Source organism: Gopherus flavomarginatus, unplaced genomic scaffold, assembly GCF_025201925.1.
Source record: "Gopherus flavomarginatus isolate rGopFla2 unplaced genomic scaffold, rGopFla2.mat.asm mat_scaffold_37_arrow_ctg1, whole genome shotgun sequence".
NCBI classification, from domain to species: Eukaryota; Metazoa; Chordata; order Testudines; family Testudinidae; genus Gopherus; species Gopherus flavomarginatus.
Window position 1 is genome coordinate 65,293 of NW_026115070.1, and position 25,433 is coordinate 90,725.

The 25,433-nt window shown below is 51.2% G+C and overlaps 1 protein-coding gene and 1 non-coding gene across 2 annotated transcripts in view; both read right to left on the bottom strand.

Moving 5' to 3' along the window:
* The window catches only part of LOC127042368 (zinc finger protein 560-like), a 394,045-nt gene that overhangs the window by 58,982 nt on the left and 309,630 nt on the right, over positions 1-25,433 (bottom strand). The window lies entirely within an intron of this gene.
* Positions 13,953-14,025, bottom strand: TRNAV-AAC (transfer RNA valine (anticodon AAC)). The gene has a single exon. It is a non-coding gene; the product is annotated as a tRNA-Val (tRNA).

Sequence of the window (25,433 nt, forward strand, 5' to 3'; positions counted from 1 at the left end):
CAAGGCACATACAGCGCTGTATCTCCCTGGCCACAGTGCTGCATGTGCTCCACCTCGACGAGAGGAATAAAGAGAACAGAACTGGTGATGCAGCGCTGGGGTGCCAGTGTAAACAGTGATTAATCTTACTACGCTGTCACTGACCTCCGGAACCTTCCCATAATGCTTTTAAGTAGAGATAACGCTCTTTGTTTTGGTGTGATGCCTCTGTTTGCTTTGCTGTGAGCTCAAGGCTCCCGGAGCTGCTTATCTAAAAACCAAACACAGTTACTGTTTGCAGTGAATGAGCAGAGGCAGGGGGATCCCTTTGGAACACCCACAGCTGGTGTTTGCTTGAGGAGAGAAGCAGCCGGGTGGGCACGGGGGAGGGGGGGTCTGTTTTGGATCAGCGGCTTATCTGGTCTGTGAGGAAAAGAACAAAGGCGGCTATTTGCATTTAGTGAATGAGAGAGGGGTGGGGGAGGAGGCTTGAACTTGCCAGGCAGGGAGCTGACACAGTGTCAGCTCCAAAAATCCACTCGCTCTGTCTCCCCCACGCTCCGTGTCACACTCCACCCCACCCTCCTCTTTTGAAAAGCACATTGCAGCCACTTGAATGCTGGGATAGCTGCCCATAATGCACCACTCCCAACAGCGCTGCAAATGTGGCCATGACAGAGTGCTGGTAGCTGTCAGTGTGTCCACACTGCAGCGCTTTCCCTAAACAGCTGTAGGAAGACAGCTTTAACTCCCAGCGCTGGACAGCTGCAAGTGTAGCCAAACCCTCTCTAAGCCGACCCCTTATGAGAACAGCAGGGACTAGCATGACTAGATGTCCCGATTTTTGGGTCTTCTTCTTATATAGGTGCCTATTAACCCCACCCCCATCCCAATTTTTCACATTTGCTGTCGGATCACCCTAGCAGGGGTTGCACACAGGGCTGCATTAACCTTCAGGTGCTGAGGTTTCCCTCTCTCCATTCCCAGAGCCTGTGATCAGGAAACAGACATCAGGGCTCCCAGGTGCTGCACAGACCATGACTGAGATCAGACCCCATATTATGCAAGGTGCTGTACAAACCCTGGGCAACACTGAGACACCCAGGAGGTTCCCCTCAATTTCTCTTGAGCCTCTGCTGCCCAACTTCTTCTGAATCCCTCTGGCTCACCCCCCCCCCACAAAAAACCCACCTTTCCAAACAGTCCTTCTTTCCTTGCCCCCTGATTCTGGTTTCACACCCTGGGACCATCTCCTCTCTTTGTCTCTCCCCCTCCAGGTGAAGCAGAGATGGAGGCAACTTCAGCCACTGGAGTCAGCCTCAGCGAGCACTGCAGCCGGCCCCGGGGGAGGGGGGGGGTGTTTGCAGACACAGGAAGGGAGCAGGGGGTGCTGGGAAGAAGGCGGCAGGAGAACAAAGCTCAGAGACCCAACATGGGGAAATTCCAGGGGGCGGGGCTCTGACACATCCCAGGTGCGGGCAGCTCCTGGGGGCGGGGCTCTGGCTCAGCTCGGGGGCAGGGCAGCTCCTCGGGGCGGGGCTCCAGCACAGAGCAGGGGCGGAGCAGCTCCTGGGGGCGGGGCTCTGGCACAGCCCATGGGCAGGGCAGCTCCTGGGGGCGGGGCTCTGGCACATTGTGACGCGGAGCCCGGGCTGAACAGCTGCTTCCTGGTTCTCCACGTGTTGCCAGCAGCGCTGGAGCTGCCCGAGCCGGAGCGGAGCCGCTGTTCTCAGCTGCAGCCAGGATCTGCCCCCGGCCCCGCTGGGATCCAGGTGGGGACAGAGACTGGGGCCCGGGGGTTCCCCTTGGTGTGGCTGGCGGGGGCGGGAGGGGAGAAGCCGGAGCTGCAGGCGGGGGAAGGGCGGTGGGACATTGTGACCCGGAGCCCCCGGGGAATGAGAGGCGCTGGGGGGCAGGAAAGTGACTCTGCCCCAGGGAGCCTGGGAGAAGCCTTGAAGGCGTCTCGGCCCCAGTGGAGCTGCAGGAGGATCCGCCCGCCCACCCCGCTGGGATGGGGGGGCCGGGGCCCGGCCGTCGTGTGGGGGGGAGGGGCGGACCCCGGGCCAGGCTGGGGGGGGCGGTGTATTAAATCCCTCCCCATAGCAATGTGCTACTCCCGGGCACTGCGCATGCCCAGTAACAGCCGCTGAAGCCGCTGCCCTTCCCCCTGCCCGGACCAGCCGTAACGTTCCGCCGGGCGCTGGGGGCGGGGCTGGAGCGGGGCGGGGGAGTGACAGGGAGCGTGGGAGGGGCGGGCGCAGAGCAGGAAATTGATGGGCGGGGGGGGGTCAGGCAGCTGGAGGCAGGGTTCGTGGGGGGCTAAAGGGCACAATCCGGGCTGGGGGGAGGAGCAGGAGTTGAGCTCAGGGGGAGGCGCTGGCAGAGCCCCCCCCTTTGGTGTGAGGGCGGAGGTGTCGAGGGGGGAGGAGAAGCCGGAGTTGCAGGGGGGGGAGGTCACTGGGGTGGGGGGGGTAGATCTGTCTCTGTGCAGCCAGGACATTCCCGGGGTGGGAGGGAGGTGAGTTAACTGGATCCTGTCCCTGTTTTTGCCACTTCCTCCCACACACACATTCTCTCAAGATTTCCCCTTTTCTCTCTCATTATCACACGTGGCTATAAAATCCAGGGAGATTCTCCTCTCCCCCCGCCAATGATCAGCTCTCTAATTGCCTCTGATTTTCCCTTTTCTCTCCATACTTCTCAAATGTCAATTTAAAATCTCTCCGATGGGGGGTGGATTTTCCCACCCATTTTATCTGCAGCGATTTGTCCTTGTTTGGGTGGGAAATTGTTGCCCTGGGTCATTCCCCAGAACATGGCTCCCACTGGAGTGGGATGGGATGAGGTTCCCGTTCTCTGCCAGGGCAGGGAAGGGAAGGGAGGAGCATATCCCCCATGGAGACTGCCCAGACCCCATTTCCCAATTCCCCTGCGGCCCCCTTCCATTGTCCAGGGAGCCTTCCAGCTCCCCCCCCCCGCCCTTAAATCAGCTCCTCAAAGGGCTCTGAGCTGCTCACGTGAATGGTTGCCCCGTGGCCAGGGGGGGACCATCACATTCTGTTTATGTATTGGACAGTCATATAAAATCCAGTCCAACAGTCCCCCTTTTCCACTAGTTATTTAATAGCAACATCAAATCCCCTCCGATCTTGGTGGTTTTCTCTCATGTTATCAAATGTCGTTTGTGACAGGGTTCTCTCTGCGTGTCTCAAAGATTGATATAAAATACCCCAAACATTTGCCCCACTTCTCTCTAGTTGTTTTATTTCTAATTGAATATGATGGGTTGTTTCCCAATGTGCTAAGATGCAGCCGCCTCTGGGGTGGATCCATGGTGGCCATTATTTGCTAGTGACAGCCCGTGGATCTTTCTTGCCCTCCAGGCCTTCCATTCTCCTGTTAAAGAAGCACTCCCCAGGCTCCCTCTGCCTGTGTGACTGGCCAGCAGGAGGTGGTGTTAACTTTCTAGCCACTTCTCACACTCTGTGAGGTAACACTTGCAGGGGCAGGGAAGGTGTCTGTGTGGGGAGATTGCAGCTGAAGGGGCATTGTGGTAGGGGGAGGCCTCTGGGTGGCTGGGCAGGGGGTACCCTAGTCAGGTTGGTGGGTTGTGGAGGTTTGGGGTTTTCGGGGGTGGTGGTTCTGATGTGCCCATCCCTGAGGCTATGGGTCCTGGAGGTGGGTATCGCTGGGGGCCTGGTGGCTGCAGAACAGTGGGGGTGGGTGTCTCTTGGGGAGGCGGGACAGAGGGTTAGAGGGAGCCTGGTTCTGTGCCAGGGGCTCTGTCTGTGCTTCCCCCGCTGGTTCCTGGTTTTGTTGCCATGCCCAGTGCACAGAGCTGGGGGAGGGGATCCCTGGCACTAGGTGAGGGCATGCCAGGGAAGCAGAGTGATGGGTCGCACTGTAAAGCATCAGGGGGTCACACTGGGCAGAGGAGGGGGTCCCAGGCAAATGTCAGGGTAGATCGTTCTGGAGGGTGGGGAAGTTCCTAGGCAGGCAGTGAGGGACTGAGTTCCCAGTGGGGGGGGGTCCCTTGAGGGGGTCCCTGGCTGCTGGGGGCTCTTGGTGGGGGGAACCCTTTGGGATTCCCAACCTGGCAATCATGGTGTGGTGGGGGTTCTCTGGCCGGTGGGGCTTTGAGGGGTATCTGGGGTCCCTGGCCAGGGACTCTGGGGGCTGCAGTCCCAGGGAATATCTGATGGGATCCTGGCTGGGGGGTGTCTGGGGCCCCTGGCTGGGGGGTCTGGGCTCTGGGTACTAGGGGGTGTCTGGGGGCTGCTGCTAACCATGATCCTTCTCTCTGGTCAACTTGTACCAGAGTCCTGGCTCCTAGTCACCAGGTCACCAAGTCCATTCCCCAGTCACGTGCCCTGTCACTGTGATAACTTTCTGTCCACTTAGCAAACACTGTTAGTGTGAATTCACAGAATTTACTTTTCTCCTCTTTTGAAAACTGCAGGAACTTTCGGTTCCGTTTGGAAAATTTTTGCCCCCAGTCCTTGTCCTAGATCTGCGGGGGTGAGGGAGGTGGGAAGGGAGTCAGCACTGCCACACGATGGTCTTTTCCACAGCGTTCTGAACTCATTCTTTCTGAAATCCGGTGTCATTGAGACCGTTGTTAATCCAGAGTCACTGTATGGAAAGACAAGGAGTGATTCCAGATGGACAGTGGGTCAAATGAGATCAGCCATTCTCCCTGTGAGGAGGGGCTCCCATTAGCTGCTCTCCCCAGAGAGCTAAAGGAGGGAAGCTGCTCATACACTCCGTCCCTCTCTGCTCAGGATATTGGGGTTCAGCTTCCTGGGTCAGATGCTGCAGCCTCCATTGTGATCTGGGAGACCAGGCTTGGCAGCTGCTGCTCCCCCAGTGGGGCTCTGTGCTGGGAAGTGACCTTAATTAAAGCTTCTTCTCTGCCCGGCCCAGGGGATGACTTTCTGCAGCTGGTCCTAGCCCCCTAGGGCAGTCCTGGGCCCTGTTACTACTAAATTCTGAGCCAGAGTCTCCAGGTAACTGAAAGACCTCAGGGAATGTCCTAGGGTCTGGCAAGAAAGTGACTCTGCACAAACAACACCACCTCATTTCTCCTCCCATTAGCGGTTGCCAGGAGGAAATCCAGCCATGGGAGAGCAAAGCCCCCAGGAATGGGACTGTCCCAGCCAGAGGGGCAGGGAGAGAGGACAGGGGAAGGAGAGACTGAAAGGGGCAGTGGGAGAAATGAATGTGGGGGAGAGATTTCCAGCTCTCTAGTCCACCCAGACACATGTATTGCTGCATCCTGGGGCAGAACCACTTTCCAGTGAACAAAACAAGGATCAGACAGAGCAAAAGCCAGTTCCTGACTCCATATTCCCCCTGCTGGGGTGTGGCTGCCGTGGGGTCAGTGTCTGAGGGAATCCCCCACAGTGACTCCTTTGGTTCTGCTCTTTTCTAGCCTTGTGTTCAGAGAAGGGGTGAGGGGAGAGAGAAGGGAGGTTAAAAATGTGTCTGTGGACTTAGCCTGGCAGGAGGGGCCAGGTCTAAATTGTAATAAACAGATTGAGCATTTCCCAGCATGACAGAATCTAGGGTGTCTGTCTGCAGGGAAAGGGCCTGGGGGAATTGTGATGTGAAATTAACTAAAACCGGTTCTGAAACGCCCACAAGTGCCCTTCTCCCCCAGACAGGCTGCAGAATGTTTTGCTCCAGCTCATCCCAGCCTGGCGTGGGACAGGGAAGAGAAATGGCTGCAGTGGAGTCAGTCCAGGTAGAGATTATCGGGGGGTTGCTGGTGGGTTCCTGCTGGAGGAAAGGGAGAGCAAATACACCAGAGGTGGGAAGGTTTGCAGAGTCTGGTTTGGAGGTTGGAGCGGGGCAGGAAATTCACAGCGTGGGGAAAGGAGGAGGCCAGGGTGTGGCAGACCTGCTGGGAGTTATTTACTAAGTGGCCTAGATTCTAGGAACAGACCCAGGAGGTTTGGAGGTGGAAATGCCCTAATTTGTGAAGAGAGAAAATAACCCACCTACATGGAGCTAGTCAAACTGACCAGACTCCTAGTGCTGGAGCCTGACCTCATTAACCATCAGCTGCTGTGAGATATAAAGGGGACACCCATGAGTCAGGCTTATTGGAGCTGCCTCTCCCTTCATATCCCACTCCTCACAATGAGGAGGGTGTTGGGCATCCTACCAGCGAGCTCTCCCTGGACCCTGCTAGGGGCTCCATCTCCTGTATCAGTCAGTGGCTAGTAGGGGGGTGATGGATATGCTGGGAGAGATAAGGGGCTCTCTCTTCATCGCCTCACCCTGGCATTTGCTGGATACTCTGAGCCAGGTCGAGGTGGGACTCTCCTGACTATGATCCACCCAGAGCTTCCATTTGATTCACTCTTCTCTGCCACAAATAGTGGGGCAGCAAGTCCTTAGTGTTGGACTCTTACTCTTTCAGGGGCTGGTGACCTTCAAGGAGATGGCTATGTATTTCACCAGGGAAGAGTGGGCTCTGCTGGACCCCACTCAGAGAGCCCTCTACTGGGATGTCATGCAGGAGAACTATGAGACTGTGACCTCGCTGGGTAAGGGTTCCTGTCCCTTCTGTTCTTGGAAGGGGAAATGAAGAGTGAAGGTTCACGCCACCCCCACAATGCCATCTGTACCCTGTCCTGTTTCAGCATCACCCCAATAGGCCAGTGACACACATAATACCAGAGACCCTCCTCTGCTGCAGAACACTTTGGGAACAGAGCACAGGAGCCGTATTGCACAGTGTCAAATATCTCCTGTTTGCTCAAGTGAAACTGGGGGTTAGGTCTGGCATAACTGTCCCATACCCCTAATCATTTTTCTTGCCCTTTTCTGAACCTTTTCCAATTCCAATATTTCTATTTTTGAGATGGGGTGACATGTGCATGCAGTATTCAAGATGTGGGTGTATCATGGATTTATTTGCTGTTTTTACAAATATGATCTATGAGATATTCTGTCATATCTATCACTTTCTTAATTATTTCCTACATTGTTCACTTTTTTTCACTGCTGCTGCACATTGAGTGGATGTTTTCAGAGAACTATCCACAGTGACTCCAAGATCACTCTCTTGAGTGGAAACAACTAATTTAGACCCCATCATTTTGTATGTATAGTTGGGATTGTGTTTTCCAATGGGCTGCACTATGTGCTATCCTGTCATCTAGTACTGCTAAGATCCTGGATTCAGTAATATCCCTGCCCTTCCTGTTCCCTTTCTCCACCGAACCCCGCCAGCCCATGCTTCCTGTTCCCAGCTTCCCCAGGATTCTCGCACTGTCTCTGAACCTCTCTGTCAGCAAGAAGCAGTGTCAGAGGACACTTGCCCTCTGTCTGGAGTCTTCGATTTCTGGGACATGGATTTACTTTCTCTGTGTTGTAAGAGGCTCTGTCATAATGAGTGTCTGTGATGTTACCCAGAGTACAATCTGGACTGTTAAATAGCTGTACCTCAGTCCTCCAGCATGGGGTGCCTTTTCCACTGTTTTCCCGCGAGAACAGCCCCTCTTGGCCAATTAACACACAGTCTCCAGCATGTAACTCACTCCCAGCTACACAGTATTGAGTGCTGCTAGACAGCCACTCATGAATTACACCTCAGGAGAAAACCAGCAAATTCTCAAGTGCCCAACTTTCCCCCAGAAATGTGCATCTTGCACTGTCCAGCACGCTACTGAACGACCCAAGCTCATATGAAGTCTGTCATTTCATCAGCGGAAAATGACATGCACCAGCTTGTTATCCCAAACAGAGTTTCCAGCACACTTCAATCCACACATACTGGTTAGATGAACAATAAACCAAGCTTGTTAACTACCAACAACTAAAACTAGGCCCAGTCCATGAAAGGGGCACTCCCAGGAGAGACTGTACAAAGGCTGGAACATGAAACACCTTTGTAAACCTGAGACAGCTGCCTTGGGGACAATGACAGGGAGAATCCCCCAAAGTGACTCCTTTGTTTCTGCTCTTCTCTGGCCTCCGATTGTTCCTTCCAACGTGGAGTACTTTGCACTTGTCTCTACTGAATTTGATCCTATTTACTTCAGATCATTTCTCCCGTTTGTCCAGATCATTTTGAATTTTAATCCAATCCTCCAAAGCACTTACAACCCCTCCCAGCTTGGTGTTGTCCGCAAACTTGATACGTGTAAGAGAGAGACTGTTACTGGGAGGGTTTCCCCATGTGTCAGAGGGTTACACCCTGGTGGGAGGGGGCTAGGCCTGTACTGGAATAAGGTCACTCTGTGCTTCACAGTGTGCTAGAACCTAGAATGTGCATTAGCAGGGGAAAAGCTGGGGGGAATCGGCTTGTGGAATGGACAAAAGCCTAGTCTGAATTCTCACACCTTGCCCTTTTCACCCCGGCAGGCCAGAGAATAACATCCATGTTTCGCTGCAGATCATCTCGTCCTCCCAGGGGCAAGGAAATGGCTGCAATGGAGCTGGCTCAGGTAAGAGATTATCAGGGTGGCGGGCTCTGCTTGGAGGTTGAGGAGCAGTAAATGCATAAGAGGGTGGGAATTGCTAGAGGTGGTGGGAAGCAGGAAATATCTCGGGTGGAGAAAGGGAGGGGACAGCATGTGACAAACCTGCTGAGACTTGTGTAGTGTAGGGCGTGATGGGTTGTCACCCCCAGGAGGCAGTTTGTGGAGCTTCTGGGAACTGCTGTGTCCTCTAACCCTCACGCTGGGCTGGCCCTTCTCACACTGCTTTGCTGGAGATTTCGCCAGCCTCTCCAGAGCCTGTTATCACCCAACACAACAGCAGGTGGCGCCATGCAGCCAACTAAGCTACCTGAGTGCGTTACCTAAGCCACTCAAGGACAGATAGAAGACAAGAGCCAATTTCCCACTCCCCAACCTTGCACACTTGCTGTAGTATAAATCCAGAATGATACCATCTTATAGTGCACAGGGATCTCTATAATACAAGCTCATTAATGTAGTTCCCCTTCCCCTCGATATGGGACAGATGTGCACAACAAGCTGAGATTTTCCCCAGACACTTCACTCAAAATACGCTGGTTAAGATAAAGCATCAAACAAGTTTATTAACTGCAGAAAGATAGATTAAGTGATTATAAGTGATAACAAACAGATCAAAGCAGATTATTTAACAAATAACCAAAACTCAGACTAAGCCTAACATACTAGATGGATAGAATTTGAATTAGCAATTTCTCACCCTGACTGATGGTACAAGCAGTCCCCCAAGTTTCCATACACAAGCTAGAAATCTCTTGATCCTGGGAGCAGCACTTCCCCCACATCCGTTTTTGTTTCTCAGGTGTTTCCAGAAGTTCTCTTGTGTGGAGAATGAGGCCAAGAGATGATGTCACACCCCACCTTATGTAGCTTTTCCATATGGTGGGAACCTTTTGTTCCAAACTCAGTTCCTAGTCCAGTTTGTGGAAAAATACAGCTACTAAAATGGAGTTTAGTGTCATGTGGTCTGGTCACAGGCCCTGCTGAGTCATAGTAGCCATGACTCATAGGCTGGCTGAAACATTCACAGGAAGGCTAAGCTCTTCCACAGTCCATTGTCTTTGTTGAGCCATCAGCACTGTCTGGCTTCTTCATTGTTGTACCTGAAAGGCTCATTGTGGGTGTTACCCAGAGTAAGCACATTTGAAATACAGATACAGAGTCAATATCCATAACTTCAGATACGAACATGATATGTGCACACAAATAGGATAATCATATTCAGCAAATCAGAACTTTTCCAGTGACACCACACATGATGCATCTTCTACAAAATAGATCATAATTATGTCCTAATCATATTATAATCATACCACTATGATGAATATGGGGGTGTAGTGTCAGATAGGTCCTAATTTCAAGGCACAGGAGTTGGGAATGGAACTTCCCCTCTTTGTGGAACAGGAAATAACCCTCCAGCCAGGGCTGGGACAACTTCCCAGACTCTCAGCGATGGAGCCTGAATCTACTGACATTTCATTAATTACCACCAACCCCAATCTTTGTGGCAACTGTAAACTTTATCAGTGATGATTTTGTACTCTCTTCTAAGTCATGGATAAGAATGTTAAATAGCACAGGGCCAAGAACCAATCCCTGCAGGAACCTGCTAGAAAGAAATCCACTCGATCATGGTTCCCCATTTACTATCAGAGTTTTTAATCTATTTAATGTATGCCGTGTTTATTTTGTATCATTCTAGTTTTTTTTAGTAAAAATATTGTGCTAATCAAGTCATGTCCCTTACGGAAGTTTAGGTATATTACATCAATACTATTAGCTGCAACCAAACTTTTGATCTCATCCAATAAGGATATCCCGTTAGTTTGATAGGCTCTATTTTCTCTAAACCTTTGTTAATGGGCACTACAATTCTGACCTTCTAACTTCTATTCTTTATGATTGACTTCCCCTTTCTTCCATATATTTTATTTGGAGAGTGCTTGGATTCCTACCAGGGAGCCACTATCAGGGTCCAGAGACAGCCCCATCTCCTATATTAAGCTCTGGCTAGTAGCTATGTGATAAATGTGAAGACCCTGCTTCTGTCTGTCAGATGGGAGACACAAAGGTTCTCTCTTTCTACCCTCTGATGCCTCCTGGCTGCTGTAAGCAAGGTGGGGTGGGACTCTGTTAACATGTGCCTCCCGGAGCTTCCATTTCCCTGGTGCTGCTGTTCCGTGAATAGTGGGGTTGTGAGTGGGTCAGCAGGTACTGAGTATTGGACTCCTGCTCTTTCAGGGGCCGGTGACCTTCGAGGAGGTGGCTGTGTATTTCTCCAGGGAAGAGGGGACTCTGCTGGACCCCACTCAGAGAGCCCTCTACAGAGATGTCATGCAGGGGAACTATGAGACGATGGTCTTGCTGGGTAAGGATTCCTGTCCCTTCTGTTCTTGGAAGGGGAAATGAAGAGTGAAGGTTCATGCCACCCCCACAATGCCATCTGTACCCTGTCCTGTTTCAGCATCACCCCAATAGGCCAGTAACATACATACTACCAGAGACCCTCCTCTGCTGCAGAACACTTTGGGAACAGAGCACAGGAGCAGCATCACACAATGTCAAATATCTCCTCTTTACTCAAGTAAAACTGGGGTTAGGTCCAGCATAATGAACAGAAGCTTCCTACCCCCAGCCTTCTCTCAAACCCTGAGCCTTCTCTACCCAAACCAGAATGTGCTTGGGGTGTAACAAGCAGGCGGCTGGAGTCAGAGCTGCCAGTCCAGGGTTACTTATCATACAGACACTCAGTGCGTCCTTGAACGCTGGCTGGGAGTATCCAGACAGGGGAGCTCCAGCAGCAGAACACTGAATCTCACCCAGGATTACAGATGACACAACTCCTCGCCGATCTGGATTGCACCCCAGCATGTGAAAATGGCCTAGGTTGGTAGTGACATTTCTTGAGACATGGAGAGTCTTGCTCCCATATCACCAGGTGTAATAAAAATAACAGGAAAGGCCAAATATGGAAAACTGATTGTTCAGCTTGCTTTTGACCTGCATCATATTTTGCAGTATATTCCAAATAAGGAAATTAACGTGCAACGTATGTGTCATTGTTTGTGGTTTTAAGCTGTAAAAGGCTTGTGTGATTTTTAGCTCAGGAACAGTATTCCAATAGCTGTCGCCCCCTGCGTGCTTGTAACCAAGAAAAGAGCCTCAGGCTGAGCTGATTCAAATATTAATCCTGTGGTCGTTTTCCACAACAGCCTCAATAGGTCCCTGTGATGGAATGTAAGGCTACATCTAGACTACCCACCGTATCGGCGGGTTAAAATCGATTGCTCGGGGATCGATATATGGCGTCTCATCTAGACGCCATATATCGATCCCCGAGCGCGCTTATATCGATTCCGGAACAACACCAACCCCAACGGAGTTGCTGATTTGACAGGGGGAGCCGCGGACATCGATCCCGCGCGGTGAGGATGGGTGAGTAATCCGATCTTAGATATTCGACTTCAGTTACGTTATTCACGTAGCTGAATTTGCGTATCTAAGATCGATTTCCCCCCGTAGTGTAGACCAGCCCTTAATGTCTTCACACCTTCCCCCTGCAGGAGAATGGCTGTTTGACCAGCTGTTTGCCTTGCTGTCTCTGAGGAACTGGTCTGTGGGTGTTCCCCAGAACTGTAACTTTTTCAGTAATATCATACTGTAAAATCTCACAATTTTACATACAGTGTTACTACACATTTTAACAGGAGGATAATATTCAGTAGGTTATGCATTTTCTAATGATACCTCACAAGCCATTTTCCACTAGCAGGGTCTTCTCTGTTCACAGAATTTCTGATAGTTTGATGTCTGCTGGCACTGGATATCACTATTTTGGCATCTCTCTCTCTGTCTCAGTGAGCACCCGCTGTGGTTGTTGAAAGTCTGTGATGGGATCTATGGGATGCAACTGAACAGTGGGACCCCTGAGCCCTTTGTCCCACCACCTGGGCTCCCTCTCACACATGTGATGCTGAGACAAGCTGTGAATCTCTGGCAGATATTGCACTTACACAGACATCCGTAGGTAGGGACACAGCCAACTGAATTACATGAATGCTTCTGCAGCCACTCATAACACTAATGATAGAAAGTCGCCCCCCCTACAGCTCTGCAGCCTTGCACCCCTGGATCATACCATCTTGCCTTAATCAGAAGCCTGATCAGTGTGAGTTTATTACACAGGGTCCACCCCTCCCTCACTGTGAATAGTACATGAACCAGCCTTGTAATGGAGCTGAGATTTCCCAAGAACTTCAAGCAAAATACACCAGTTTAAGTAGAGCATAAAACAGATTTATTAACTACAGAAAGATGGAGTTTTAAGGATTATAAGTGGTAGGAATAAAAGATCAAAGTAAATTACCATGGAAATTAAAGATAAATTCACAATCTAAACTTTACACCTTATTACACTAGGGCGTAGTTCAGTTATGCACACAGGAAGGCTTAATGCTCGAGCTGCTGCACATGCTGGGCAGGCTTAAGGTCGGGCTCCCCATGGCAGGAGAGAAGAAGACTCGGCCCCTGGAGGGGCAGGCTGGGGCTTCCTGGATCCCATTTGCTCACAGCCAGCGCCCTGCCCCCACTCCCAAGTCATCCATGGCGCCCCCAGGTCGGCCAGAATGGAGCAGCAGTTTTCACTGCACTACGTCCACTTATGGCTTACAGGCAACTCCCAGACTCACCACAGTCCACCATCTCGGCCAGAAAGGAGCCCACTCAGCCTCACCATTGCTGCTTTTCCTTCCCCCCAGAACCCCGCTTCTCCTGGGCTGCAAGTAGCCATCCCTGGGATGCCAACAGGCAGCCACAGGGGTCTGTCTCTCAGCAGCCAACCGCACCTCCATGGGTTCAGCCCTCAGAAGGGCAGGTGGGGGTTTCCTGGATCCCAGTTGCTCACAGCCAGCCCAGCCTCCACCTCTAAAACCATCAGTCATGCCCCCAGGTTGGCCATAAAGGAGCCGCCATTCTCCACTTGGACTCAGCTTTGCTTGTTTTCCTTTCACCCAGAACCTCCCTTCTTCTCCTGGGCTGCAAGTAGCCACTCCTGGGAAGCCAAGAGGCAGGCACAGGATTCTACCTCCCAGCAGCCAACCACACCTCCCCAGGCTTTGCAGAATGAAGGGTGGTGCTCTACTAACCCCACTTAGCCGCACAGCTTCTTCCCTGCCTTCCTCAGCTCAACTTTCCTCTATTGCCCCATTCCTGCCTCACTTCCTCCTTTGGCCAGTCACGCAAAGGAGCCCAGCAGGAAGTGAGAGCCTCTATAGGCCAACCTCCAACAGCAGAGGTGGCCAAGCCACAAGCCTCCAAATGGTGACTGGCCTAACTACTCTAGGTTCTCCAGCCTGACACCAAGGTGCTTTCTCCACTGCTGTCAGCATCCTCTGTCATGCAGGGGTTGGAGTTATCCCAGGGACAGGCCAATAGGAGGAGTGCCCTTTCTGAATAACAAGGGGATCTGGGAAAAGGAAGCCAGCATGTTTCTGCCTGGTTTTGAACCAGGGACCTTTTGCGTGTTAGGCAAATGTGATAACCACTACACTACAGAAACTCCACCTACTGGGTTGTTGCTCACTCTGGCACAGACCGATGGACAAATCTAGAGAATGTGGTGGTAGCCCCTCGATAGGTCAGCTGGCAGGGCAGAGGACTGGAGCCAGCACTCAGGAAGTCGTCCTTACCTCGCCCGTGTGACTCCAGCTTGAGGGAGAGCTTCTTTTTCTTCTCCTTGCTGACAAAGAGCAAGAGAAGAATGAAAGGTCAGGTGGGCCAACTCGGTGCAGAAGCCCATGCTGTCTTTTCCTGCTGCATAGCCTGAAATGAGGGACTCGTGGCAGTTAAAGGAACTGCTGCACTCTCAGAAAACATCCCGCCCGTGCATAAAGGAGGATAGAAGAGCCTGTTAGTCTAGCACGCTCCCAGCTGAACTGTTTCAGCAGCTGCTAGGTTTCTTTTTGGCCTGTTACTTTTCTGTCTGGGATGTTGTTGTCAGCTGTGGCACAGAAAAAGGACGTCATTGCGAGCTGCCCATGAAGATAAGATTAACTTTTGCCTTCCTTGCTCGGCTTTACTTGCTTCCTCACCCTATTCCTGCCTTAGTTCCTGTGTTACCTGAAGGCAACGGGGGCCCAGCAGTACGAAGAGGAAGTTAGACAGCTAGACCCTGGTGGCAAAAGTTCTACCACCGCTTGCCACCCCACTCTCTTCTCCCAGCTTCACATATTGACCGCCAGGGACTTGGTGCCCAGCAGCGCAACGGAAGGCAGTGGACAGAGCCACCCTCGCCTTGAAGCTCTGGCTCATTAAACCGTATCTTCAGTCGCTGATGGCCAATGAGAGACCAACAGCGCTTGCCATTTTAGCACTTGAAAATGCCATTGGTCAGTCACTGGATCTCTTTAATGCTGTTACATAACAAATGAAAATAGAATCTCAGTGTGACATTCTGTACCTTTGGGGGAGTGTGCTGTAACCCCCATATTCCTCATTTTCATATAATCGTGATCTTATATACAGAGCATGCCTTGTAAGGTATCAGGGGAAAGGATATGATCTGCTGAAAGTCATTTCTCTACCCATAGATGTTTACCATTCATGCATATGAAGTTATGAGAATTGTGCAGTGTGGTTATCACTATGCTGTAAGGTGGGGGAGTCAGCCAAATATTAGCTCCCCAGTGACAACAGCAAGGAAAGTAACCAACACCCGGACAGGGTGTCAAACAACCCATCAACAGCCATTGTTCAGCAAGGGAGCTACAGTGCAATCACTTACCTGCAAGAGGACACCCCAGGGGAATTGCTCAGACTTGCTTGGAGAGACGCAGTGATGCTCACCTGACTCTGAAGGGGGAGCAAAGCCAAGAGGGAAGAAAGGACATGATAAAAGCAGAGACATTTGCCATGCTTTGTCTCTCTCGTCCACCTACATCTACAGACACCCCCACACCAAGCAACTGAAGCGCTGACGAAAGGGGAGAGCCTGGCTGAAAAGCCACCAGCCGGCCTGTGGTGAGAAGCATCTAAGTTTGTAAGGGCATTGAAAGGGTTAAGATCAGCTTAGAGTGCATTTTGCTTTTATTTCACAAAAACAACGAGGAGTCCGGTGACACCTTAAGAACTAACAGATTTATTTGGACACAAGCATTCGTGGGTAAAAAGCCCTCTTCTTCAGATGCATGGAGTGAAAATTGCAGATAGAGGCATAAATATATATTGGAACATGATGTAAAGGGAGTTACCATACAAGGGGAGAACCAGTGTTGAAGGCTAATTCAGTCAGGGTGGATGTGGCTCTCTCCAAGTAATTGACAGGGAGGTGTCAATACCAAGAGAGGGAAAATTGCTTTTGTAGTGAGCCAGTCACCCCCAGTCCCTCTTCAAGCTCAAATTAATGGTGTTAAGTTTGCAGATCAGTTGTAACTCTGCAATTTCTCTTTGAAGTCTGTTTTTGAAGTTTTTTGAATGGCTTCTTTTAAATGGCTACTTTGAATGGCTACGTTTAATTGTGTTATTGAATATGAACATGTAAACGTGTTATGGAAGTCCCATGTGGTCTAGTGGTTAGGATTTTTTGGCTTTCACCCAGACAGCCTGGGTTCAATTCCCCACACAGGAACAATGCAGAGCTTCTCCTTGGAGGGGAGGCAAGAAACAAAAAGAATAGGAAGGGATCCTGCCAGCAGCAGAGCTGGATAGAGTTGGGAGCAGTACTGGATTTGACATGGTGCCATAGTGCTAGGCCCAAGCTCTGAAGGGACCTGTAACAGTAACTTCCTCCCCTCTGCAGAAAGGGAGCCTCAGAGCAGCCTGGATATTCAGTAGGGGAGCTGAGACCCCATAGGGCCCTGGGAGCTGTAGTTCCTTGACCAGCTCCCTGCCTTAGAGCAGAGAAGGAACATTTCCCAGCATTCCCTTGGCTGCTATCAACAGGAAAGGGAGGGGGGAAGCTGTGAGACTCCATGTGCTGCAGCTTGCTGGGGCTGGCTGCTAGAAGGGGGTGCTACCTGTGAATAGGGAAGAAGGTGTGACCAAGGAGTAGAAGGCTTTGGCCCAGGTAGCACCCTCAGAAGACTTCCCCAGACAGGCTTAGGGATGCTGGTGTGACCTTGCCTGGCAGCCCCCAACGATGGAACTGGGTGGACTAACTGGACAGGGCCCCTCTCTATCTGAAGCTGGGCAAGGGAGGTATGTGGATCCCACCAGAAGGTAAAATGGTAAGTAAGGAAGGGGAGGCTCTACTGGACCTGGACAGCTTCAGATACAGGACAGGAGGATTTCCACTTCTGAGCCATGAAAATAGAAATGGACTTTTCCTTTCCAGATGTATCTAATATTCATAAAGGGAATCTAGCCCCTGCCTTCCAGATCTGAACACCTCAAAATCAGGAGTGCTCAAGCTCAATTTGGGCAGCTGTTACTTCATTTCTCCCAAATCAAATATGCTGATCCACTGTCATTTACTGTAGAAAAAGTAGGAGAAAATTGAGCAACAAACGTTGGGGTCTTCACAGTGCTAACGAGGGCTGGAATTGCTATTTTCAACAGCCATTACACTTTTTTTTTTAGTTTTGTTTGTTTAAAAGGAAGACAGTGATATTGCACTGGCAAATTCCCCATAGAAACAAAGAATGGAACAAAAGAATAATAAAGGCACCTCAACTTTCCTCATTTATGTAGGACGGTCTTATTAGATGGATCCAGACATCTTCCAATCACAGAAGCTGATAATTGTTCCACTTTACTGCAGTTCTGTAACCATGCAGGAACCTAGAGGAGGAAAGTGCCTAACTCCAGAGTCTGCAGCTGCCTAGGGCCAGTGCTGAGGATTTAGAGTCCCTAGTGCTGCCCTTGCAAGGTTCAAGCATGCTCAGCCTTGGCATTGCCTCCGCTCCTGTGGCTAGTAGCTGCAGCTGTCTAAGGCTGGCCTCTGGCAGTTGCCCCATGGCTGTAGCTAGAGAAACTACAAGTGGCTCTATGACTCCTGGGGCCATTAAGCTAGAGCTCCTAAAGACACTGGAGTTAACCTCAAGGAACAGAGGTCACCAGTAGGAAAGGAATGTCGGGGGAGCAGGGAAGGCGGGAGCAGGTCAGGCTTGCAGAGGGAGCTTCCAGCTGGTTGGGAGCATGTCCAAAGTAGAAAGGAAACAAGTATGGGGAGAGGTGGTGGTGACCAGGGTAGCAGAATAGCATGTAGATGGGAGCAGAGGGAGAGACGCTGGTGTCTTCAGATTCCCAAGGGCTAAGTCCTCACTTTGGGGAAATGGTGTTTGCAGGTGGCTTGCTCACATGGCAGGATGGGGGCTGAGGGAGGGATCTGTCAGAACTGATCAGGTGTCTGCTGGCTTTAGGACTTTGAGCTGAGACTAGGACCACATGCAGTGACTGGTGACATGGGGGGTACTGGAGACGTGGCTAGAGAAGGTCTGAATGAGGAAAGAGATAAATCTGTGGGGAGTTTCCTTGGTCACTATGAAAGTTCTGCTCACTGTGGACACTGGTAAACCCACATGGGTGTACAGCTCAATAAGAAAACCCGCGGGCTGAGGGAGCTGTGTATGGCAATGCATATAGTCATGGAGAGGTGTGTGATCAAAATGAAAAATGTCTCTGAGGTTCAGTACCGGGTATACGAAGGCACCAATGGCACTGCCCCACCAGGCCCACACTCGGAGCCCACAGTTACTACACTGGGGCCCCCAAATATGTTTGGTGCCAGGGCCAACAAAAGGTTAATCCAGCCCTGACTGCCTGAGCGCTATTTCAGCCTCACATTTTTGGGTGGAACTCCCACAGTGAGAGCTGCAGAGCACTCCCCCGCAACACACACGCACACACTCGTCCTGGTGTTGGGAGGGGAACAGGAGAAAGGACAAAAGAAGAGATGAAGAGAAAGGAGGGAGGGACAGGTGGATGGAGGAAAAGGTGAAACACAAAGGACAAACCCTAATGTCCCCATGATTCTAAGGGACAAAATCCCAGGTGCGGAATAAATTTCTGCCTCCTTAAACTCATGTTTTCCATGCCTAGAATTCAACTCTCACCAGATGGATCAGACTGAACAGGTTTCACACCTCCAGGAGGCTCTTACCTTCTAAACAGGGACGGCTGTTTTCTAGTAAAATCACTACAAGGAAAGGAGAAAACTGGAAAGAGGTTTCTCCTGGCGCTCACGTCCGTGAACCCGAATACTCTCTCAGTCCTCAGACAGAGACCTGGAGAAGGAGACTTGCTGAAGCAAAGCCACAGGGGTCTCTGAGGTTTCCCTAGCCCCTGGCCCCTGACTGATGTCAGGATCTCTCTGTGAGGTCACCACCTGCTCACCAATAGTCTTTGACCAATAGTGTGAGGTCCTGCAAAAGGCCTTTGTGATGTCACTGCCACACCCCGCCCTTGCTGTGCCAATGTCCTGCCCCGGCCAGGCACTTTGGAGCTTTGAGCTACTCCCTGTGGATCACCTCACTCAAGGAGCTTTTCTATAGAGCATCCTCAGATGTCTAAGCACACGAGTGCCATGGCAATGAACTGACACACATGGCACCAAGAGGAGATCATTAGTAGACTAACCTATAGGAGAAGGACACCCCAGCATTAGTAGGGGAGAAATCCCTACTGAACATGCATTACACCTAGCAGCCCCTGCGTGGGGTCGGGCAGGGGCTGCGGAGTGGGGAGACCTGGGAAAGGGATGGATGGAAAATGTCTGTGCGGCCGAGACATGGCCGGGGGGTGAGGGGAGAAGAGCAGGTGACCCCTGAGGAGCGGGGAGAAAAAGGGAGGGCTGAGATCCCCTCGGAATTACCACTGCCCCCTCCGTGGAGATCCCCCTCCTCTCCTGTCCTGCCCCCTTTCTCCCTAGAGAGCAACAAGCAACATCCAGGCTGACACCCCCTTCCCTCAAACCCCTGAGAAGTTCCCTGTTCCCCTCCCCCCATTGTGCCCCATTTTCTCTCCCCTTTGCCAATGGCCAGTTCAGATCTCAGGTTTGGGGTGTTTCTCCCCATTTTCACCTGCAGTGATTTGTCCTTGTGTAGGTGGGAAATGGTTCCCCCGAGTGATTTCTGAACTGGGCAGAGGCTGGGGGGGGCCTGAGACAGGGACACCTCTGGGTTGGGCTGGGGGGGCCACTCTCTGCTGGCAACAGGGCGTGGGAAGGGCCAGGAAGGGGAGGGGGGAGCAAGTGTCCCGCATAGAGAGGGTCCAGCCCCAGGCTGCTACCAGTAGCACATTCCTATCCTGGCCAGGGTGGGGGGGGCTTTCTCCAGCTGGGACCTGCCCCCTAGGCAGCCCCAGGCTCTGACCGCACCAGCCCCGCCTGGAGCCCCCAGTGAGTGAGAGACCCCGGAGGGGGAGGGGGAGGGAGCACTGGGCCCTGACAGGAAACTGACTCTCTCCCCTCAGATCTTGGTGTTTTCCTCTCATGTTATCAAATATGCAGTTTGTGACACAATTTCTTTGCAAATCTCAAAGATTCAAATAAAATAACCTAAACATTTGCCCCACTTCTCTCTAGTTGTCTATTTCTAATTGAATATGCCCTGAGATTTTCCTGTCTCTAATTATAAAATAATAAGAAAATCTCAGATTTACACCTTTTCTCAGATTATTGAACACAAAATGTTTGCAAATGTTGCCCATTTCCTCTTTATTCATTTACCAAGTCTTCATGTGAAACACTCAGATTTTAACTCCTATCAACAACTGATATAAAATCCCTCTGATTTTCCACTTCCTCTCTATAATTTGCAAAATGGATCCAAAATCTCTGATTTCCACCCTTTGTCTTTCATTTCTGAACACTGATCTGAAAGCTCAGGTTTTCCCTCTGTGTCATTATCAAATGTCAATTAACAATCCTCTCAACTTTTGTGCTGTTCCTTATGTTTCTAAATCCCCAAAACTTCTTCCTTCGGGGGAACCTGTTGCCTTGAGTCGCTCTCCATTCTGGATGTTGCAGGAGATTACATTTCCCAGTGATTGTCTTTCCCCTCTTCTTTGAGGATCATTTGTTCCCTCTTTTAGCTCTGTTAGATATTTGCCAAAGAAAGAGACCAGCCTGATATTTAATACACATCAAAGTCAGAGGCCTCCCCCTGTTTGGGGATCAGTGGTTCGCAGCTGGTAGTGGGAGAGTTGGCTGGCCGCTTTTCTTTTCTCCAGCTGGCACAGGATGAGGGGGTCACTCTGAGTGCAGCATGTCTTGAGAAGTATCCCAAACCACAAGACAAATGGTCTCTGTGAAGGGTTGCTTCCCACAGTGCTAAGATGTAGCCACCTCTGGCAGGATCCATGGTGGCTACTATTTGCTAGTGACAGGCCATGGAAATTTCTTACCTATTTTGCCCCTCCATGCCAGGCCTGTACAACATACGGCCCACGGGCAACGTGCGGCCCGTGAAGTCTCACTGTGCGTCCCGCAGCCGGGAATCAAAGGGCTCTGGGCTGCCCGTAGCCGCGGGGAATCCAAACCCCTTTAAAGTTCAGCCGCGGCCTGGATTCAAAAGGTTCTGAGCTGCCCGCAGCCGCAGGGAGCCCAGAGCTCTTTAAATCTCAGCCGCAGCCAGGATTTATAGGGCTCTGGGCAGGCGGGCGGGGAGCTCAGAGCTCTTTAAATCCCAGCCACCAGGGCCGGCTTTAGGCCAATTTAACCAATTCCCTTGAATCGGCCTCGCTCCTAAGAGGACCCCGCACCGAAGCCCCAGTACCAGCAAAAGCCAGTGCGCTGTACCAGGGTGGCCCATTTTCCCCAGGGGGCAATTTAAAAGGCCTGGGGCTCCCAGCAGGGGCTGGAAGCCCAGGCCCTTTAAATTGCCACTAGAGCCCTGCTGCTGGAGCCCTGGGGTATGTCTGCGGCGCTCTGGGGGCTATTTAAAAAGTCCAGGACTCCCATTGCTTCTACCTCCCCGGGCCTTTAAATAGCCACTGGAGCCCCGCCGCTTCCCCAGGGTTCCCGCGGCTATTTACAGAGCTGGGGCAGTGGAAGCAGGGGCGCCTTGGGCCCTTGAAATAGCCCCCAAGCCCCAGGCTGCTGCTGCTACCCTAGTGGGAGAGGGGGGAGGAGGAGGAGGAGAAGGAGGCACTCACCATAGAGGATGGGCTGTACCCCCTGTACCTGCACCCCCTGCCCTGCCTGCAGCCAGCCCATCCCCAGCCAGCCCCTGCTGCACCCCCTGCACCCCCCAGATAAGCCGCTGATCCAAAACAGACCCCCCCCGTGCCCACCCGGCTGCTTCTCTCCTCAAGCAAACACCAGCTGTGGGTGTTCCAAAGGGATCCCCCTGCCTCTGCTCATTCACTGCAAACAGTAACTGTGTTTGGTTTTTAGATAAGCAGCTCCGGGAGCCTTCAGCTCACAACAAAGCAAATAGAGGCATCACACCAAAACAAAGAGCGTTATCTCTACTTAAAAGCATTATGGGAAGGTTCCGGAGGTCAGTGACAGCGTAGTAAGATTAATCACTGTTTACACTGGCACCCCAGCGCTGCATCACCAGCTCTGTTCTCTTTATTCCTCTCGTCGAGGTGGAGCACATGCAGCACTGTAGCCAGGGAGATACAGCGCTGTATGTGCCTTGCCACTGTGGACGGGGAGTAAGTTACAGCGCTGTAAAGCCACCACCTGCACTGTAACTCTCCAGTGTAGCCAAGGCCTGAGTTGTAGTAATAATAGCAGCCAAGAATCCGGTGGCACCTTCTAGACTAACAGACGTATTGGAGCATGAGCTGTCGTGGGTGAATACCCACTTCGTCAGATGCAACAATAGTCCCATATGGGCTAGTGGTCAGGATTCCTGGTTTTCACCCAGGTGGCCTGGGTTCAACTTCTGGTGTGGGAAGAGTGCAGAGCTTTTGCCCAGAGTGGAGGCAGGAAATGAAAGGAACAGGAAGGGATCCTGCCAGCAGTGGAGTTAGACAGTGTAGGGAGGGGACCCCAGAAGTGGGAGTGGGGCAGTGGCTTGGGGGGAGATGAGGGAAGGATCCCAGCAGTGCGGGAAGTTGACAACCTGGAGAGAACAGGCCTGGAATGGGGACCTGGAAGAGTGAATGTGTCCCTCTAAACCCATCAACTGCAGACTAGGCAGGCTTGGAAGGATTGTGTATTTGTTGGTAAATGTCAATTTCTGTGTAAACACACAACCCAATGGCAAAATATTTCCATCAATAATCATCAAAATTGACAGATGGGCAAAGTAAGAAACATGCTGCTTGAGAACTTATCATGTTGTAGGAGCAGCAGTGATCTGTATGCTCTGTATAACCTGTATGCTCAAAAGGTCTGTTAAACTCCCGCAGCTTGTGTCCTTTCCCACTTTGAATGCCTGTGAAGTGGCTTTCCCACTCTCCTTTGTACCTCCAGAGAATGCCCTTCACCCGGCCCATCTGGCCAGTGGTTCGCTGTGTTACATTCTATTGCACCTCAGGGAGACTGATCTTCATCGCACCGTCCATCGCTGCGCTGTGGGACACTTACCTTAAAGGATCCTGACATCTCCACTGCCAGGCCTGTCCTGGGAGCATGAGTATGAGTGTGACACCCTCCCCCATCCCTTCTTTTGAGCTTAGCTATCAAGCTAATAAATGTGCTGCTTTCTGCCAAACTCTGGGGGGGAGGGGCATTATTAGTCCTCTCTAAGCTTACTAACTGACCCAATTTTGGGTAACACAAGCAACATTGTTTGATCTGTTATTGTACCAAAGGGGGAGATGGTTGTCTATAAAGGAGGGTGAAGACTAAATGCCTCTGATGAGAATGGGATTTGAACGCCTGCAGGCAGAGCATAATGGGATAGCAGTCCATCACCTTAACCACTCGGTCACCTCATCTGAGCTGTCAAAAAACGGACAGGAGGAGAAATCTAAGGCCGGCAGAGATAGAGACACTAAGGAGTTTTTAAATACTAAGCGAAAGCAGGGTCTGAATGAGCTCCCCTCTCTCACCTAGTGAGGAGCTGGGGAAAGACTTCAGGAACAGACCGTGTTTGCATAGACACACCTACTCTGCCTAGCTATGCAGCATGATGGTGCCGCTTCCCCAAAATGACCAGTTTGGGATGGTCTTGGGTTACAAATGACTTTAGGATTGAGTGGAATGAAATGTTATTCTCCTTCCTGTATGAGTGAAGGGCAGCAGAACATACCTAGTCCGTCCTGATGGAGGGGTAGGTGAGTGAGGAATAGCTTTTATTGGATCTAAAACACCTGACCAGAGGACCAATCAGGAAACAAGACTTTTTCAAATCTGGGTGGAGGGAAGTTTGTGTGTGAGTTCTTTGTTCTTTGTCTTGTGTCTGTGGCGTCTCGGCTATGAGAGTGATTTTTCTATCTCCTGCCTTTCTAATCTTCTGTTTCCAAGTTGTAAGTACAAAGATAATAAGACAATAAGTTTATATTGGTTTTTTTTGTATTTACATGTGTGTAGTTGCTGGAATGTTTAAATTGTATTCTTTTTGGATAATGCTGTTTATTCATTTTTTTCTTTTAAGCAAATAACCCTGTATTTGTCACCTTAATACAGAGAGACCATTTTTATGTCCTTTTCTTTCTTTTTATATAAAGCTTTCTTTTTAAGACCTGTTGGATTTTTTCTTTAGTGGGGACTCCAGGGAATTGAGTCTGCAGCTCACCAGGGAATTGGTGGGAGGAAGAAGTCAGGGGGAAAATCTCGTTGTGTTAGATTTACTAGCCTGACTTTGCATACCCTCTGGGTAAGGGGGAAGAGAGATTAGCTATCTTGGTACTTCTATTTCCAGGACTGGAAACAGGGAGGGGGGAGTCCCTCTGTTTAGATTCACGGAGCTTGCTTCTGTATATCTCTCCAGGAACCCAGGGAGGGAAGACCTGGAGGGGAGGAGGGGGAAGGGAAATGGTTTATTCCCCTTTGTTGTGAGACTCAAGGCATCTGAGTCTGGGGGTCCCCCGGGGAAGGTTTTGGGGAGACCACAGCGAGCCAGGCACTGTATAAATCCCTGGCTGGTGGCAGCTTTACCAGGTCCAAGCTGGTAACTAAGCTTGGAGGTTTTCATGCTAACACCCATATTTTGGACGCTAAGGTCCAAATCTGGAAAAAAATGTTATGACGCCCCTCCCCCCTGAGCCTCCATTATGAGCCGCCTAGGCTACCACTGCTCAGTGTGTGGCCAGTCTCTGTGTTTTCTGCTGCTCGTTCTGGGGAGCCTGGCCGGCCTTAGGGGTGGTGCCCCCCGATAGCCGCCCAGGGCTCCAGGGGTCAAAGGGCACCATGTGGCAGTGCAAAGGTGCTCACTGCTCTCCCCTGCCCCAATGCTCCTCCATGGGTCCATAGAGGTTTGAGGGGAGTAAGGAGCCATCCTATGTGCTCCATGCGTCCTGGTCACTTTTCCCACTTGGGCTGTGCTGTGAGGGGAGCATCAGAAGCTGCTGCTCTCTGCCCTCCCGCTACGCAGCCCGGCTGAGGAAAGTGACCTGGATGCAGGGAGCTCGGATGATCTCACTTCTTGCCCCCACATCCAACAGCCCCTAGGGGTGCCCAGATGAGCAGCGTTCCAGGGAGGAGTGGGGGGCAGCAATGCCAGCTGCTCCATGCTCACAGGTCAGTCTCCCCATGTGGGTGCAGGAGGGGGTGCCTATTTCTGTGATGCCTATTCTATCAATATCGTCACTCAATACCGGGCACTCAAATTCACCAGTCTTAGTACTTAGACGTTTAGCGTTTGTATTTAAGCACTTCTAAAATGTGTCCCATTTTAGCTGTCTGCTATTACATGATGTAATTGAGGGAGACTCTTTCATTTCACTGTTTCTCATCAGAACCTACCTGTACATTGTCATCTTCCATCCTCTCCACCTTACTAGGCTATAGAGAATCCCTGTGAATAGTTCCTCTCCTAACGGATGTCTCTGTCTGAACCCTGTGCTCCTCAGCGCCTGTCGGCTTTCCCCAGCTCTGAGGCTGTGTCTACACCGCGCACCTTACCACGGTGC